At 47.2% G+C, this 15476-nt stretch overlaps 1 protein-coding gene across 2 annotated transcripts in view; it reads right to left on the bottom strand.

Moving 5' to 3' along the window:
• The window catches only part of LOC122937965 (nucleotide-binding oligomerization domain-containing protein 1-like), an 89399-nt gene extending 74467 nt beyond the window's left edge, over nt 1–14932 (bottom strand). The window contains exon 1 of one of the 2 annotated variants that reach the window (XM_044293189.1): nt 14803–14932. The gene's annotated coding sequence lies outside the window, so the exon portion shown is untranslated. The remainder of the gene's footprint in view (nt 1–14802) is intronic. The other variant, XM_044293192.1, reaches the window with a different exon arrangement.
• Between the last annotated feature and the right edge of the window lie 544 nt (nt 14933–15476).

Below are 15476 nucleotides of genomic sequence, written 5' to 3'. Positions count from 1 at the left end.
TTGGGCCAATGACTCATTGGCCCACAAGCAAGAAGCAGGGAGGAATCATGTGTTCAGATGGAAAAAATGACGAATATTCTAAAAAATGAATATATAGCACTATATTCTATAGTGCTATATATTTGTTTTTGAACCATGCCTGTATTGAGCGTGTAATATTCACATATTACGCGATCATTACATTGCCGATTTCCGAGTAAAAAAAAAAGTCAAATATGACGAATATACAAATTTGCGAATATATGATGAATATTCTACAAAATATTCGTGAAATATCACAAATTAGAATATGACACCTGCCGCTCATCACTAGTGCCAATATGCAACAAAATTTTAAAGCACAATTTTGCTGAGAATTAAGCCAACCTATAGGTTGTATAAAGTTAGACAAAAGTGTCTAAAGGTGTGCCAAATGTCATCCAGCATGAACCACTGTGACAGAATTAGTAATGAAGTAATAATGAAAGTGTAATGTACCCAAACAATTGCACTAATGATCATCTGACCCAGGGCCGGTGTTCTGCCACTTTTCTATACCCGGAGAAAAGTCTATACCAGGAAGTGCTGTAGCTGCACCGGAAGTCACGTGGACGCGTTGGAATCAGCTGGAGCACAGTTGGCTAAAGTATAGTAATCTGGAAGAATGCAGATTAATTTGTACCCTCGCGGGCTCGCTTCGCTCGCCACGCATCGGGCTCGGCCTTGCTGCGCTCGGCATTTGCTAAAACTAACTCTATGCCGCCATTGATAGTAAAGAAAGAGATGGATAGTAAAGAAAGAGATAGATAGTGAAGAAATGTTGGGCTGGGAAAATGCAGGGGCGTTCTGCCAGATTAACATACTTTAGCCGAATGCGCTTGCGCAGCGCGCACACCCCCCTCCTCCAGCTGATTCCAACGCGTCCACGTGACTTCCGGTGCAGCTACATCACTTCCGGGTATAGACTTTTCTCCGGGTATAGAAAAGTTGCAGAACACCGGCACAGGGCGCCCAAAATTTGTAGAGTCAAGAGGGTGCTTTCAGACCTAAAACTTGGCCAAATGTAATTTACAGTGTCCTTCAACCCCTGACAGCATATAAAAGAACTGCAAGAGAAGTTCCTCGTTGAGTCTTCAATAAAGCGGGTAAAAGGAGGTCCTCCCCTTTTCTCTCCATGCGCCCCACAGTCCCCTTCTCTAATAGTACATCATGCCTAATTGATCCTCATACCTAAAAAGTACCAGTATTATAACTGACAAGTACCTCAGAGCTCACTCATATATAGTACTACAGACAACTACAACCTCCAATACCTTATGTACCTCACAGTGTATAACCGATCACATATATCTGTACACAATGCATCTATTATACCTTGTACCTCACATGTAAGCACTCTGCTGTATATACTATATATCTGTATCCCCTACATCATACCTCGTATCTCACATATCAGTACACTGTTGTATATACTATATATCTGTACACACTGCATCTAGCATACCTCATACCTCACAGATTACATATGAATATATTACATATCTGTAGCCACTGCATCTATTAGACCTCATACCTCACACATTAGTACACTACTGTGTATACTATATGCGTATATACACACTGCATCTATTATACCGTATAATACATGCAGTGGGTATATATATATATATATATATATATATATATATAAAATCCAAAAAAACGGACAGCACATCCAGTAGAAAAAATGGTGGTTTATTCACCCATATGGTACAGTAAGGCAACGTTTCGGCTCAAACACAGAGCCTTTCTCAAGCATGCTCATCTCTGAAGGGGGGTCACGCTGAGCATCGTGTTTGGAGGGACCGTTAAAACTGCTGACATCACTGCCTCCCATGTGACGACAGCCAAGGATTACAGGAACCTTTATTCATCAACCCAAAGGACTCATCCATCTGGTAAACTGACTTTTTGCTCTGTTTAATCCTGTTTGTACCATACCACCTGTATTCTGCACATCGGACCACTGTATATATTCTCTGTTATATTGTGTACTAGTGAACCCTTAGGGCGATTAAATATATAATTTAATCTTGTGCTGTCCTGTATCTCGATCACGAGTCCCCACGTCCGTATTTTGGCATAGTTATACGCTACCGCGGGTTGGTTTCTCACCCTATAAAGTCCCGTTAGCGGAGTGGGCTTATATCAAACGAGAAACTGGTGGCAGTATACCCGGGCAGAGGAAGCGCTGTTTCACTGGGCAGCTTGTCAGGGTTGTGAGTGAGTGTCTCTAACCCTCTGCCTCTCTGTGCCCGCGTGGACAGGAGGCAACTCTGTAAACTGTACTAAGCTTACCTTACCTGCTCCTCCGGGAGGGCGTAACGTCACGTCTTGGTAACCAGTGACTATACCGTATCTCGTGAGCTCGACGTGAGGTGCAGTATTCGTCACACACCAATATAGCAATGCAGAAAAGTACAGTAAGATTTCTGTCTACTGTGTTATTTGCTTTTAAAAAAAATAACTTTCTTCACTATTTAGACACATGTTGCAAACTTGTAATGCAACTATTCCCCCCTAAAATCACCAATATAACGATAAGAGGAAAGGCCGGTAAGATTTCTGTCTCCTGTGTTATTTGCATTTACTAGTATAAAAATTACGTCATTGCTGTAAAATGCTTTTGCTGTGACTCCTTGGCTACTTGGAAAGCAGTACAATGGCGTCTTCGGTTTGTTGTTTCTGTTCTTTAAATATCTACACTGCTGACGTTACTTAATATGAAGGGAGGGTCGCATTCCAGATTGTGCGCTTCCTGGGCACTTAAAGGGGTTATTCCATGAATAATGTAAAAAATGAAAAACATACATAATCTAGTACATGGCAACCTCTTTCTAACAAAGCTAGAATCAGCCCTGTACCTCACATACATCCAGACATCTTCTCATTCATTGTTCCAATTTTTCTACTAGATCTAATTCAAGCTGGCAGTTTAGGGGATGTGCCCTTTCTCAGGGGGGTGTCCTTTCTTCTGCAGTTGTTGGCAGTCCAAGGATGAAACTAAGCATGTGCTTTTGTCTCAGTGAGCAGATCAGAGAAATAAGAAAAAGAGCAAAAAGCAGCTGGTGCTCTACAGATATATTTCATTGAAACACTTAGTGGCTATAATAATTTTTGATTACGTGCCATTACAAAAGTATTCCAATTCAAGTGCTAGTTTGAAAACTACAAAATATTTTTAGTTGGACAACCCCTTTAAGGACATATGTTTAGCTAAAGACTTCTGGAATACACAGGAAAGACAATACTACGCCTTCCAGGAATTCAGAGCTAAATATAGGGTCAGTGAGGCTTTATTTCTTACGTATTATCAGATAACTAGTGCATTGTGAGCAGAATTACGAAATTGCTAGAACGAGTTCCATCCCAATGATTTTCACTTACTTATTGCCCCAAGTACAGAAAGAAAAACCTTGACTACCCTCTATAGTAGCCTTTGACATATGTTGTTCAAAAACTAGAAGACGGATTTCTCAAACATGGACCGATCAGCAGTTGTGTTGAATGGGTGGCATGAAAAATGAATGGAGCAATATATAGTTTCTATAAGAGTAGAGAGGGACAAGAGAAACTGACTTTTCGTAATCACGGCCTAGGCAACATCGACATATACCATGGCCTCTGGACATGCCCGGCAAGCAGAAACTTTGGAAAACAATTGTGTACTCTTATCAGATAAAATGCATAAAATAATTCTTACTGTTGATGACCAACCTCTCCCAATAGGTATACATTTGCTTATATTGACAACTAAACACTGTTTACGAGGTAGGCGGCTTAAGCCAGATAGCCTCACTCTTTTAGATGTAGGTGTGCTGATTTTGTTATTGAGCTGTTACTGTTAGGGTACTTTCACATTAGCGGCAGGGGAGTCTGTCAGGCTGTTCAGGCGGGTGAACAGCCTGTCGTATCCGTCCTGCCGCTAGTTCACGTGTGCCCCCGGACTGCCGTTCCATCCCCATTGACTATAATGGGGGCGGGGGCGAAGTTCAGGCAGCAGCACGGCAGCCGGACTAAAAGTACGACATGCAGTACTTTTAGTCCGGATGCCTCTCGCCGTGCGCTGCCGTGCTGCCGCCAGAACTCCGCCCCTGCCCCCATTATAGTCAATTGGGACGGAGCGGCAGTCCGGGGGCACACGTGAAGTAGCGGCAGGACGGATCCGACAGGCTGTTCACCCGCCGGACTCCCCTGCCGCTAGTGTGAAACTAGCTTTAATGATTTATTCTGAGTACTACTACCTGTATTATTCGTGACAACTCTATGAAAACTAATAAAGTTTAAAAATACTTTTTCTGTAATACAATGCAGTGTGCAATTGCTTAGCAGCAGAATGCTGTCTTTCTGTTCTTGCAGGTTGTTGATTTTGTAATGCAGAACTTCTACAATGAGGTGCTGAAGCGGGCAGTCACAAGCAGTGTGCCCAGCTCCTCACTCCATCAAAGCTTTTCCTGGTCAAAGTCCTTCAGTTATTTCTTCAGTTAAGTGTAAAATAGTTTTCTGTCAGACACTGTATAGACCCATCCACCCTCATCAACAGCTTAACACTGAATTCTGTCTGCTTGTTCTGCACAGGCATCTTCCTGCCTGCTGCCACTCCTGATTGGCTGATGAGGTTGTTTTTCTGCCTCTGAGCCAATCAGGACAAGCCCTCCCCGCTCCACTTCCTCCCAGGGTCATGTGAGCATTGTGGTTTTGGCCACCATGTGCAGTAAAATGGCACTGCGAGCCATTTTACTCGATTTGTCTGAAGCGAACCTGAAAAGCTTTAGGTTCATTTGACGGATTAATTTTTGTGTAATTTGTAACAAAACCGATTACGAATCGAATCACTCATCCTCAAACTGTATGCTATATTTTGGTCACAAATATTTTGTGTAATTTGGACCACTGAGGAAGGGGCCAGGAATAGACGCCAAAACGCGTCTGGTTAGTAGGAGACCCGCACATCAGCTGATGGACACATATCCCTGCGCCTACTTTGCTTTTGGATTCCTATTCACGCATGGTCCACCACAATAGAGACCAGTCTTACCTCCCACCTGGCATATATGGAGCGCTGTGATCCGAATCTCCAGTTCTCAAGGCCATTTGGAGACATCACACAAACAACTATAACGGTCAGAGATTGTCCACAAAGTAATAGCGGGATAATGAAACCAAAGACAGCATAGACAAGCGACCATCAAGCCGTTCAAGCCGTTCCAGCTGAAACTCGCAGAAAGGTACCGCTGTATCCGACACTGCAGCCACGTGGGACGCCACTGTGAGCGCAGGTCGTACAGCACATTATTTATTTTCAACCTCACAATAAGGTTACGGGTGCACCGCAGGGTGTAACTCTATCATTATGTGTCAGCATATTTATGCCTAACTTTGTTGTGCAATATAATTGCCTCTAATACACAGGAGAGTACAAAACTGGGATTGATATATGTGACATTCACAAGTTACCATCGCAGTCACTACCCAGCACTTATGTTCCAGGATCGGACAGTGTACAATTAACATTGGATATCAGACACTGCCCTATATAAATTAAGTCAGTGACTCACCATAAGCACATCCTCTTGTTCATTTTATGTTGTTTGCCATATGTATTTATCTCAGCATTGCTATATATGATTCTTTATCTTGGATCTTATTTATTTTATTGTTTTTTTTATGCAATATATGTGTATTTTTTAATATTAAATTACCAAGGTATTTTTACTACGACTTTGCCGTCTATGGCCCAGGTGGTGAGTGCTCAGCCTTAATCAATACCTAGCAGTAAACAAAGCCTTGGATGTTGACAGAGAAGCCACATGTTTTTCCAGGCTACACACAACTGTCTCAGCATTCTTCAAAAGAGAATTAGACCAGCACCTTTAAACTATGCTTAAAGGGAATTGAGGTGCACACTACCATGGTTGCAGTGGCGTACCTCCCATACAGGCAGACCATGCAGCGGCTATGGGGCCCCTGGGGAAGGGGGGCCCGCAGTGGAGAATAGGCCCTGCCCCTAATTGCCTTCAATACTGGCTCCCGTCAATCTACAGTCTAAAATTCCTATCCTCAGTGGAGAAAGCTAAAGGGCCTTTGAAGATGTCATCACAGGTCCTGTAAGGGAGCTGCACAGAGTATAGTGTAGTTCCCAGGTTAGAACAGTGCATTTGCTAGAACCTGTGATGACATTATCTTCAGCACCAAGAATGGTGCAGTTCCCAGGTTAGAAAGGTATATCTTCCAGGACCTGTGATGACATCTAGTGATGGACGAACATCTGCCGGGACGGTTTGCGAACACGATCAAATGTTCGCGAACCGCAAGTTTGCGGCAGGTCCCATTCATTTGAATGGCAGACGAACCTGAAAAACATTCAGCTCATATTTGCAGCCAAGAAATAATTACTAGAAGTGCACAAATAGTCCCACAACATGGACAGTGACATACCAGATGTATTATTCGAATTTGCGATCTCCATTCATAATTTTTTTCAATGCAAAATATCGCAAATGCACTATACAGTACCCAAATGCACTACAAAGAAAGTATATTGGTATATAACACCCCGCTTCAATCAGTTTTTTGGGGGGGGTGACTGGTTTATCACACCAGTTAGATTTATTTTTTCCAATACCGTGGGGGAACGCAGCCAAACCGCAAACAAATGCTGCTGTACCCAAATGCACTATAAAGAAAGTATATTATTGGTATATAACACCCCGCTTCTATCAGCTGTTTTGGGGGCGACTGGTATATCACACAAGTTATAATAATTTTTTCTAATTGCGTTTGTCACTCTGTGTAGCTGCAGTATCGCTGCAGAACCGCTCACCACTGCTGCACAATACAAATCCACTATACTATACTTTCTATGTTACAAAGTATATTATAAGTGTATTACACCCCTCTGTACTGCACACCTATCGATAGCACACCTATATCAGTCCTTAAAAGGACTTTTGTGGAGCTATTTGATAGCATTTTTGTCCCTAACAGTCTGTCCCTGCTCCACACAGCAACCTCTCCCTACACTGACAAAAGACAATGTAAAATGGCGGCCAGATCGGGTCTATTTATAAGGTAGGGGGTATGTCCATGTGCTGAAACATCTCAATTGGCTGTCCTGTACCACCTGATGGATGTGTCATGGGTCAAAGTTCTTCACAATGTAAAAGAATATGGCGGACGCGAATATCTCCATATGCTCGCATGTTCAGCGAATCGCGAACGCGCAAAGTTTGCCACAAACCGACCGCCGGGCAAACTGCAAGGCCATCTCTAATGACATCATCACAGGTCCTTCTACCCCTAACAGCAAGGATTAGAAGTTAACAATGAGCTCTGTTTTGCATTGAGACTGGAATGGAGTGGTAAGAGGAGGTCCCCCCCTTTTCTCTGCATTTACCTTCCCCCCAACCATGCCCTGTTTTTAGGCTACTTTCACACTCATGTTTTGTGCGGATCCGTCGTGGACGGATCCGTTCAGATAATACAACCATTTGCATCCGTTCAGAACGGATCAGTTTGTATTATCTGTAACATAGCCAAGGCAGATCCGTCTTGAACACCATTGAAAGTCAACGGAGGACGGATCCGTTTTCTATTGTGCCAGATTGTGTCAGTGAAAATGGATCCGTCCCCATTGACTTACATTGTGTGTCAGGATCCGTTTGGCTAAGTTTCATCAGACGGACACCAAAACGCTGCAAGCAGCGTTTTGGTGTCCGTCTCCAAAGTGGAATGGAGACTAAACTGATGCAAACTGATCCGTTTTGGACCGCTTTTGAGCGCCCTAAACGGATCTCACAAACGAAAAGCCAAAACGCGAGTGTGAAAGTAGACTACTCAATGCCTCGTGTATAATACTTCAGACAGTAACAATGACCACTACCTCATGTACCTCACACACAGTGACCATAATGTATAACTGGCCATGTATTTCTGTACACACTGCATCTATTATACCTTGTTAATCTCACATCAGTACACTGCTCAGTGTGTATATATATATATATATATATATATATATATATAGATACACACACACTGCATACATTACATACTTATATGCAGTATGTACAGATATATGGTATATACAGCAGTGTACTGATATATGAGGTACAAATTACACCTCATACACTGTTGTATATATTATATATCTACTATACCCACTGCATTTATTATATGATTTTTTTTTTACTATACTTGCAATGTATATATATATATATATATATATATATATATATATTATATACAGCAGTGTACTGATATATGAGGCACAAGCTGTAATTTATACCTCATACCTGTCAATACACTGCTGTACATACTACTGTATTTTTCGCCCCATAAGACTAAAAATGTGGGAAAAATGCCCCTGCGTCTTATGGGGCAAATGCTGACATTTTTACACCGCAGGCTGCGATGTATGAACGAGCGGGGAGGGACTGGGAGGAGCTGGGGGCCGGCAATTGCGGCAGGGCGGTGCAGTCACTGTACTCCGGCCCCGCCATTCCAGTGCTGCACTACACAAATATAAAATGTCTAATTCAATTAAAAGTGATTAAACATGCATGCCCCCCCCCCCACTTTTAATATTACCGTACACCCTAACAGCTTCTGTAGAATGCAGGCAGGCCGGGCGGCAGCGTAACTCCCTGATGTCACGTGCCTGAGCCACCTACTTTATGAATGAAGCAGGCGGCGCAGGCACGTGACGTCAGTGAGTGACGCGCAGGCCGCCTGGCCTGCCTGCGTTGTACAGAAGCTGTTAGGGTGTATGGTAATATTAGGAGTGAGGGGGCATGTTTAATCACTTTTAATTGAATAAGACATTTTATATTTGTATACTGCAGCTCTGGAGCGGGGGGGGGGCTTCGGTTGAGCCATCCGTTTGGACTTTTGCCTTACAGCTTGATTTTCAATAAAGCCTTCTTATTTCCACTTATCTCTTGTTGTACGTCTGGTTCATGGTTCCATGACATTAGGACCAAGCCATGAATTCTGATGGTACAGGGCCATCCTCGCTACCTACGCTGGTTGCCAGACTTGATCAGCAGGATCACCTGTTGGGTCGGTTCGCTGTGGCGTTGCAAACTCTGCTTGAACGCACGGCTCATTTAGCTTCCGTTGCCGATGGGTCGGTTGTCGCTCCTGGGCCCGCTCCTACTGCCGCTCCGGTTGTTGCGCCAGAGTCTACCCCGACACCTGTTGCTGCGCCTGCGGTGTTTCGGGGTATGACCGGTTCTGCCCCCCTTCCACAGCGCTTTGGGGGAGAGCCAACTCAGTGCCGAGGTTTCCTTAACCAGGTGGGCATTTATTTCGAGTTGCTGCCACATGCCTTTCCTACTGAGAGATCAAAGGTGGGCTTCTTGATCTCGCTGCTCTCGGACAAGGCCTTGGCCTGGGCCAGCCCTTTATGGGAGAACAACAATCCGGTGGCTCGTGCTGCCTCTGCTGCGAAGCTCCTTATGTCCATCAGACAGGGTTCACGATCCGTAGCTGAATACGCCATTGAGTTTCGTACCCTGGCAGCAGAGGTGGGCTGGAATAATGAGGCTCTGGTCGCTGCTTTCTCTCATGGTCTCTCGGATGCCTTGAAGGATGAGGTTGCAGCTAAGGACCTACCAGTGGAGCTCGAGTCTCTTATTTCTTTCCTGATTTTGATTGACACCAGACTCAGGGAGAGACCTTCCTTTAAGGAGAGCCTGCGGAGGTCTCCTAACAGATTGGCGCCTACGTTTGCTGTCCCACCCGTGCCTCCCTCTCCTCCCACGCCTCCTGGGGATGACTTGTCTGGGGGTGAACCCATGCAGCTGGGGTTTGCTCGCCTGTCCGAGGGGGAGAGGGTACTCCGGAGACGCGAGGGCCGATGCTTGTACTGTGGTCTCGCTGGGCATTTTCGGTTGGCATGCCCGAACCGTCCGGGAAACGCTCGCACCTGAGATCCTGTCGGGGGCAGATCCTGGGTGGAGTCTCCTCGTCCCCGGTTTCCCGTGTTGACAAACCACTGATTACTGTTGTCCTCTCCTGGGTCGGGGGCTCGGTGACGACCCAGGCATTGGTGGACTCTGGTGCTGGTGGTTTGTTCATTGATAGTGTGTTCGCTGCCGCCAATTCCATTCCTCTGCAGCCTCGAGGTTCCCCACTGGCTCTTGAGGCGATAGACGGCAGACCCCTTCTGCCGCCACACGTGACTCATGAGACCCTTCCAGTGGGGATGGCCATTGGTGCCGTTCACAGAGAGTCGGTCTGTCTCCAGGTTATTTCGTCTCCACACTACTCGGTGGTCTTGGGGTACCCCTGGCTCCAGAAGCATAATCCGACTTTCGATTGGAGATCGGCCGAGATCCTCTCGTGGTCACCGCAGTGTGGGGCTAGTTGCATCCATGGGTCTGTCAAGTTGCTGTGTACTTCCTCGGACTCTCTGTTGCCTCCTGAATACGAGGAGTACCGGGATGTATTCGATAAGGTGCGTGCGGTTGCCCTACCTCCGCACCGCCCATACGATTGTGCCATAGAGTTACAATCTGGTGCCGTTCCTCCTCGTGGCAAAGTCTATCCACTGTCGGTAGCGGAGAATGAGGCCATGGAGGAGTACGTGAGGGAGGCGCTTTCACGCGGACACATTCGCAAATCCTCGTCCCCGGCAGGGGCTGGATTTTTCTTTGTGAAAAAGAAGGGCGGTGAGTTGAGGCCTTGCATCGATTACAGGGGTCTCAATCGCATCACGATCAAGAACGCTTACCCGATACCCTTGATTTCCGAGCTGTTCGATCGCCTCAAAGGGGCCACGGTCTTTACCAAACTCGACCTGAGGGCGGCATATAACCTGGTAAGGATCAAGGCGGGCGATGAGTGGAAGACCGCGTTTAACACCAGGACCGGTCATTATGAATCCTTGGTTATGCCCTTTGGGTTGTGCAATGCGCCCGCAGTCTTCCAGGAATTCATCAACGATGTTTTCCGTGACCTGTTGCAGCAGTGTGTGGTGGTCTATTTGGATGACATCTTGGTATATTCTGAATCCATGGAGGCCCACATTCTGGATGTCAGACGAGTGTTGCAACGGTTACGAGAGAACAAGCTGTTCGGTAAGCTTGAGAAATGCGAATTTCACCGATCCCAGGTAACCTTCTTAGGTTACATCATTTCCGCTGAGGGGTTCTCCATGGATCCTGAGAAGGTTTCGGCTGTCTTACAGTGGCCCCAGCCCAGTGGTCTTCGTGCCCTGCAGCGCTTTTTGGGCTTCGCCAATTATTATCGGAAGTTCATCAGGGACTTTTCCAGGCTAGCCAAGCCTCTCACGGATCTGACCAGGAAGGGCAGTAATCCCCAGGTCTGGCCGCTCGAGGCCATCCGAGCTTTTGAGGCTCTAAAGTCCGCCTTTGTGTCGGCTCCGATTCTGTCGCATTCCAACCCTGGGTTGCCTTTTGTCCTCGAGGTGGACGCGTCTGAGACGGGAGTAGGCGCCCTTCTGTCTCAGCGTAGAACACCAGAGGGTCCTCTGCTTCCTTGTGGGTTTTACTCCCGGAAACTGTCTTCCGCGGAGAGCAACTATCAGATTGGTGACAGGGAGTTATTGGCCATCGTGCAGGCCCTTAAAGAATGGAGGCACTTGCTCGAGGGCTCGGTGGTTTCGGTTCTCATCCTGACGGACCACAAGAATCTGACCTACCTCTCTGAGGCCAAGAGATTGACACCACGTCAGGCCAGATGGGCTCTGTTCTTGTCACGTTTTAATTACGTGGTCTCCTACCTACCCGGTTCCAAGAACATCAGAGCGGATGCCTTATCACGGCAGTACTCCGAGCTGTCCGGGGAGGAGTCGATTCCGACTTCGGTCATACCTCCGAATCAGATCCTGGCCGCCATTCGCACCAGCCTGACCTCTCCCCTGGGTGAGCAGATTTTGGCGGCTCAATCTGGTGCTCCCTCTGGGAGACCCAACGGCAGATGTTTTGTGCCTGAGGAGTTGCGCACTCGGTTGTTGCGAACCTACCATAACTCCAAGGCCGCGGGGCATCCTGGAAAGAATCAGCTGTCCTGGGCTGTTTCACGTCTGTTCTGGTGGCCTTCTCTACGTTCCGACATCGCCGCATATGTAGCGGCATGCTCCGTTTGTGCCCAGAGTAAGTCCCCTCGGCACCGTCCGTTGGGCCTTTTGCAACCCATAGCCACCGGGGAGCGTCCATGGTCACACCTGGGGATGGATTTCATTGTGGACCTCCCTGCATCCCGAGGCCATACGGTCATTCTCATGATTGTGGATCGGTTTTCCAAGATGTGCCACTGTGTTCCTCTCAAGAAGTTACCCTCTGCACAAGAGTTGGCCACGATTTTTGCCAGGGAGGTCTTCCGGTTGCACGGTTTGCCCAAGGAGATTGTGTTGGATCGGGGGAGTCAGTTTGTGTCCAGGTTCTGGCGCTCCTTTTGCTCCCAGTTGGGGATTCATCTCTCTTTCTCCTCGGCCTACCACCCTCAGTCCAATGGGGCCGCAGAACGATCCAATCAGGCCTTGGAGCAATTCCTTCGTTGCTATGTCTCCGATCACCAAGACAATTGGGTTGACCTCCTGCCTTGGGCTGAGTTTGCCAGGAACACGGCGGTGAACTCTTCCTCTGGGACGTCTCCCTTCATGGCCAATTATGGGTTCCAACCTGCCGTGTTACCGGAGGTATTCTCTCCCCAGGATATTCCGGCTGTGGAGGATCACCTTTCCGTCCTACGTGCTTCTTGGGTACAGATCCAGAGGTCCCTTGAGGTCTCTGCGCAGCGCCAGAGACTCCAGGCTGATCGCAGACGAGCGCCCGCTCCTTCCTACCAGGTCGGAGACCGCGTATGGTTGTCCACCCGCAACCTCAACCTTCGAGTGCCCACTCCCAAGCTGGCGCCTCGCTTTGTTGGTCCCTTCCGAGTGCTTCGCAGGGTAAACCCGGTAGCCTATGCCCTTGCGCTTCCTCCTGGCATGCGGATCTCCAACGTGTTTCATGTCTCCCTGTTGAAACCACTGGTGTGTAATCGTTTCACTTCCTCGGTTCCTCGGCCTCGTCCGGTCCAAGTGGGCAATCGTGAGGAGTATGAGGTGAGCAATATCCTGGACTCACGCCTGGTCCGCGGTCGGGTGCAGTTTTTGGTCCATTGGCGTGGTTATGGTCCAGAGGAGCGTTCCTGGGTTCCCTCCGCAGATGTCCATGCTCCTGCCTTGCTCCGAGCCTTCCACGCACGCTTCCCTCAGAAACCGTTCTTTACTCCGCGGAGGAGGGGCCCTTGAGGGGGAGGTACTGTCATGGTCTTACCTTCTTGCTGCTCTCCTTCGTTTGACATGTGCTGGCGGCCATCTTGGTTTCTGGGTTTCTTGTAGCCTTCCACCCTGCGGCTCCTCCTTCCCACTGGGAGGAGCTGGATGCCTAGCTCATATATATAGGAGGTCTGTGGCTTCAGTTCCTTGCTTGGTCCTCCTGTGTTCACATGCTTCTAAGACTGCTGCTGCTTCTGGTTCCTGATCCTGGCTTCGCAAGACCCTGCTTCGGTTGAGCCATCCGTTTGGACTTTTGCCTTACAGCTTGATTTTCAATAAAGCCTTCTTATTTCCACTTATCTCTTGTTGTACGTCTGGTTCATGGTTCCATGACAGGGGGGGAATCTGTGGATGACAGTTTTATGGGGGACATCTGTGGATGGCACTGTTAAGGGGTGGGGGGTCTGTGGATGGCACTGTTATGGGCTAGGGGGTCTGTGGATGGCACTGTTATGGGGTGGGGGTCTGTGGATGGCACTGTTATGGGCTAGGGGGTCTGTGGATGGCACTGTTATGGGGTGGGGGGGTCTGTGGATGGCACATATATAACAGAGCCATCCACAGATCCCCAGCCCATAACAGTGCCATCCACAGACCCCCCACCCCTTAACATTGCCATCTACAGATGTCCCCCATAACAGTGCCATCCACAGATCCCCATAATAGTGCCATCCACAGATCCCCCATAACAGTGCCATCCACAGACCCCCAGCCCATAACAGTGCCATCCACAGACCCCCCACCCCTTAACATTGCCATCTACAGATGTCCCCCATAAAAGTGCCATCCACAGATCCCCATAATAGTGCCATCCACAGATCCCCCATAACAGTGCCATCCACAGATCCCCATAATAGTGCCATCCACAGATCCCCCATAACAGTGTCATCCACAGATCCCCCATAACACTGTCATCCACAGATCCCCCATAACAGTGCCATCCACAGATCCCCCATAACAGTGTCAGCCACAGATCTCCCCCTGTAACAGTATCCTTCACAGATCCCCCCCCCATAACAGTGTCCGTCACAGATCCCCCCATAACAGTGCGTCATCCACAGATCCCCCCCATAACAGTGCGTCATCCACAGATCATCCACAGATCCCCAATAACAGTGCATCATCCACAGATCCCCCATAACAGTGCCATTCCCAGATCCCCCATAACAGTGTCCTTCACAGATCCCCCCCATAACAGTGTCCTTCACAGATCCCCCATAATAGTGCCATCCACAGACCACCATTAGTTCCAAACCCACACCTTTTGGTTAAAAATATTTTTTTTCTTATTTGCCTCCCCAAAAACCTAGGTGCGTCTTATGGGGTGAAAAATACAGTATATGCCTGATTCTTTAAGTGGTGAGAAAGACAAAATATATACTGTACATGTGCAACTGAGAAGGAATCTGACAGCATCCTTGCCGGAGAAATTACACAAAGGGTCAATAATTAAAAAAAGGTAACAGTTGCAGCTTATTTTCAATATTGACACCCACCTAGATCCCCAAGATTTAAGGAGTCGTCTTTGTCTATTGAAGATGATGTGAAGGAAGAGCTTCTGCAGAGAGTTTCTGTTGTTCAGCTACCAGAAGGAGCAGAACAGAAAGAGGAAGAACATGCAGTGGCACAAGCAGCTGAAAAGCTGATCTGAAAAGCCTGTTGTCTAACGTCATTACATAGAAAAGGGGATTGGCAGGATGTTCTGTGGGTACAACTGAGAAAGATATATCATGTCACAAGCCTGTCAAGCACATTTTGCTAAAGTATATCTATTCATTCCTGCCTCTAGTTGTGCATCAGAATGAGCATTCAGTACCTCTGACAGTCCAAGGAGAATGAGACAAACAGGAGACCACATAGGCATACTGATTTTCCTGGTGAAGAACCTTAAACAGTCAAAGAAATGACCAAGTGTGTACATTTCCCATAACAAGAAAGAGGCCAGGCTGCCTCTCATAGACAACTGTCAGTGTAAAACCGACAGTTTCAAAGCAGTACAATACAGCATGTATTGTACTGCATTGGAATAGGGATCAGACGCCCAAAAGTTGAAGTCCCATAGGGGGACACAAATAAAAATGGAAAAAAGGAAACAAAAAGTGTTTTATAAAAAAATAAAAGATTCCAGTAAAAAGAAGGTTCCCCTTTCACCTTATCAAGCCATTTTTAA

This window comes from Bufo gargarizans, chromosome 5 (assembly GCF_014858855.1).
Source record: "Bufo gargarizans isolate SCDJY-AF-19 chromosome 5, ASM1485885v1, whole genome shotgun sequence".
NCBI classification, from domain to species: Eukaryota; Metazoa; Chordata; class Amphibia; order Anura; family Bufonidae; genus Bufo; species Bufo gargarizans.
Note: the sequence above shows the minus strand (reverse complement) of the source record. Positions and strands in the feature narration are given on the sequence as shown.